The sequence below is a fragment of the Dioscorea cayenensis genome, chromosome 14 (assembly GCF_009730915.1).
Source record: "Dioscorea cayenensis subsp. rotundata cultivar TDr96_F1 chromosome 14, TDr96_F1_v2_PseudoChromosome.rev07_lg8_w22 25.fasta, whole genome shotgun sequence".
NCBI classification, from domain to species: Eukaryota; Viridiplantae; Streptophyta; class Magnoliopsida; order Dioscoreales; family Dioscoreaceae; genus Dioscorea; species Dioscorea cayenensis.
The window spans coordinates 8285203-8289531 of record NC_052484.1 but is presented as its reverse complement, the minus strand read 5'-3'; positions in this window follow the sequence as shown (position 1 = coordinate 8289531).

The following is a 4329-nucleotide window of genomic DNA, read 5'->3' as shown; positions in this document are numbered from 1 at the left end:
TACGTCCTCAATTCCTCAACACACAGTCCCCTCGCAAGGGGTGCACGCCTTTGTGCATCTTCACGAAAATTTCCAAGCTTTATCTTGAATTCATCCAAGTTTGGCCTTCAATTCTTCTCAAAAATAGGTCTTCAATCAATCATGTCAATTATACTAACAATAGGCATGTCTTCCATTATACCATTGGTAGGTATTTCTTCAATTTAGCTTCATCCATATTTAGCTCTAATCAAATCTCTCTAAATATATTCTTGATATGAACTTGTCTTCAAGTTGTAACGCATATCCAAAATAGCTTCACCAAAATCTTCAAGATATTTGCCTCCAATTCAAGACTCATTGTCATGTCACCATACCTTGCCATGCCACGTCATCTTGTCTTGGTGTCAAATTATACCAATTAAAGTGCATTTGCACTAACAATATCAATACAGTACTGTAACAATACTCTGGTGCAAGGTTTTAATCATGCACTTTTATTTACCACTGTAGGTGCTACCAGTATGCTAACTGAAGTGACTATATTTTGTTTATAAAGACTAAGTATTATTTGCTCTCTATCTTTTTTTATTTATATATATATATATATATATGTAAAAGAAATACAAATTGTGTTTTTATAAAATTTACAAGTTGACCTTAAATAATAACATGAGAAAATAAGTAAGTAAAAGTATTTTCAGAAAGATAGAAGAAAAATTGTTTTTACATATATGACCCTAGACTATCTCATAATTGCATGAATACTGTCCTAGATAAAAATTATGACATTACCAATGGATATAGAGTCAATTTTTTAGTAGGTTATCAAACTATGCTTTTTTTTCAATTGGGTGTCAACTTTAATTTGAATCAAAACGGCTATTCAACCTTGATTTTGTTTCACCGGCAGGTCACCCACTCAAATTAAGCCTTTATATATTGATGTGGTGGCCAGAATTTCTCAATCATTATGTGCTAGATAAGATGATATGGTTTACATTGGCGATGCAGACTTGTTGATTGAGAAATCTCGGCCTCCACATCAACAAATATAAGCAAAAAATTGTTTGGGTAACATGCCCGTGAAACAAAATTAAACTTGGGCAAACGTTTTGATTCAAAGTAAATTTTGGACACTCAAATGAAGAAAAGGCATAGTTTGGTGACCTATTGAAAAATTTACTCAATGGATATAAGATATGCAAGTAACTTTCTATGAAAGGCATCATGCGTGGCACATCATGCTTGGCAAGTTTTGTAGTATGTATAGGGAATCCAAACGTGAATGTGTTGTCAGTGGCATCTTGTTATGTTTACACCCTCCTCTGGCCCTAATTCAACAAATAGGGAACAAATTACATTAACTTCATAATTACCTAAAGGCATTGTATATATTTCATTGTTGGTCTTTGTCCTTACTGTTAAAGGCTCATGATTAATAATTTTTAAAACAAATTATAATTTTGGTTGAAAATTTTTAATTATACTGGAATTTTTATTTGAGCTTCTTTTTCCTAATTTATACTTATTTTATTTTTAAAATTAAAAATATTTTTTAATTTATAAAATATATTTATTAATATTAATTAGTTAAAAAATAAAATTTTGATAACATGGAGATGAAGGTGAATGCTCGCCATAAGGAAAGTTGTTCGGTAACTGGAGTAGTAAATAATTGTAGTTCTTCAAGGAATACTACGGTCAGAATATGTATCTGATAAAGAACAGACTTCATGAATAACTCCAAAGTGATCTGATGTCTTGCATCTTCTAAATATCCTTCTTCAAAGCCTGGTGGAATAGATTTGATTGATAAATTTATAATTGCAAGCGATTTTAACTTCTTGAATATTTTGGCTAATAAATATGAGAGTTTCCAATGCTTTTGAAGGGACTTGATCTGCTTTGGCCTTGTGAGTACTATTTTGCTAATCATGCAATGTTTGGTAAGTGTCTTGTTAGAAATAGTGTGGCTTAAGGGTTAAGTCTTGGGATATCTCCTCCCACACAAACATAATTTTAAAATTATTCATTTTCATGAAATTTTTCAGCAAAATGATAATTAGTTTTAAATATTTTTTATAAATACCATATTTGCATTACAAGAATGATAATTCTTTTTCTGCTAAGTGAGAAGTTGAGTGACCTCCCTCTCACTGTATTAGTTGAGATGAGTACTTATCTATTATATATATATATATATATATATATATATATGTATATATAATTATGAATATAAGCCAAAAAATGTAATTTGTTTAGAGAATGGCACAAAGATACTATCTTACTCCCATATTCCACACTATACTTTGTTAATATAGTGGGTTGCTTTTTAGCACTTTAAGCCTTGCAAGAATGATGGAAGTTAGATGTTGATTGATGAGTTGGTGGATGCCCAACACAATTAGCATTTGAAAAGTAATATAAATCTAATATTCTATTACACAACTTAATTAATAGTCTTGCATAGTTTTTAAATCTATATGAAAATATATTTTGATAACTATGCTTTGATATTGTTGGATCACAAAGCTATATATATACATACATATATATATATATATATATATATATATGTATTTAGATAGATTATATATTAGAAGCCCAATCCCATTAAATATTTCACTAAAGTCATGTCCATTGTTAAGATGATATAGTGTTTTCCTAAAGTGGAAATAATAAAAAATAATTAGAGTTTTTGTTATTAAAAACTAGTTAATTTCAAAGGGGAACAAAAAGAAAGAAGGCATCCTTTAGATATTGTTGCCAATAGACCAAGGAATGCCAGCAATAGCAGGTATTGTTTGTTGTGATAGTTTTGATACCAGTGAAACAAGATAGTATGGAAGAATTACGTGACGTCAGTTTTTTATCATATCATTTTACATGTACCTTAACTTTAAATGATGAAAAATTTCATCTAAACCTTCTAAATTTGACTAAAAAATTTTATTATTTATATATGAAGATATAAATGAGTGGCCATCCATTATAAACTCCCCAGGAACTGATTTCCTTTTTTTTCATGGCGTATTTCAAAATAATTAATAATATATATATTAGTTAATTTTTGAAAAATATAGAGTTGAATATATAAATTTAGGTTTTTTATTCATCATCTTAAATCTTTTAGGTAGAATCAAATAATATTTTTAAATTACATTTAATATTGTCAGTTCCGCCAGTGTAGTTTGTGGGTTTTAGGGAACACTCAAACACTCATAGAAATCTTACACAAACCATCAAAGAAAAAGACACACGACGTTGGTAACCCAGTTCAGCGTCCACTCACCTACGTCTGAGAGACCAAGCCCAGAGATAAACAATACACTAAAAGAGGTGAAAATACACGAGTACAAGCACTTGTCACTCGCTCTCTCAACAATAAAGATCACTACCCTCTCTAGATTATCTTGTACACCCACTCTCTTTAGCTCCGGTCCACTTACAATCTACGAGCAAGGTAGCTTATATAGATGCCTCAACGTCCCAAATATAACACATACCTCTTTTAGAATCTCCGCGGCTACTAATATAAAAACCTTCCGAAATTAGTTGTTGCAACTCCTGTTGTAACATAAGTTGCAACATGGCCCTGACTACTAACTTGTATGAGTTCTGGTTACATTGCGGATGACCTCAAGACCCATCAACCTCCTGGTCATGCACAGTTTGAGTTGATGCAGCCAAATCTCTCGATCCCGACTGATGGTAACTAGCCTACCTCCTCAGTTCCTCATCACGCAGTCCCCTAGCAAGGGCCACACGTCCTTGTGCGTCTTCCATGAAACTTACCAAACTTAGTCTTCAACCTTCCAGGTTTAGCTTTCAAAGATTTTCCAAACTTGATCTTCAATTCACCCAAGTTTGGTCCTCAAATCTTCCCAAGAATAGATCTTCAACAACTCTTCCTTTCGTCAAGCCTCCTGCTCATTATCTCCCACTGAGTCGTGGCCATCACCTTCTCTCTTCTTCTTGAGAACTTCCAGACGGGATAAGATTTTCTACTTCTGTCGGGCAATGATCAATAGTTCTACAGATAATGATCGTTGCCTCCTCTCAGCATCTTCTAGTTGTTCTTTCAACATCTTCTCATATTCTTCTTCATGCAATAGATTCGCCTCTTTTGTGTCATTAGCCATTGGTGGTGGAGACACCCTTCCTGCAGGTAAATCAATTTTCTTACCTAGGCTGAACAGTTTTGAGAAATCTTCAGCTTCTTCACTACTGTGACTGCTTCTCCCTTCGTGAGTTGTACTCCATGTTATAACAAATATTGCGATAGCAGTGCAGGATACCCAACTGATGTTGAGGAGCTTGAACAGTCAGCAAACAATAAAAGCGCGA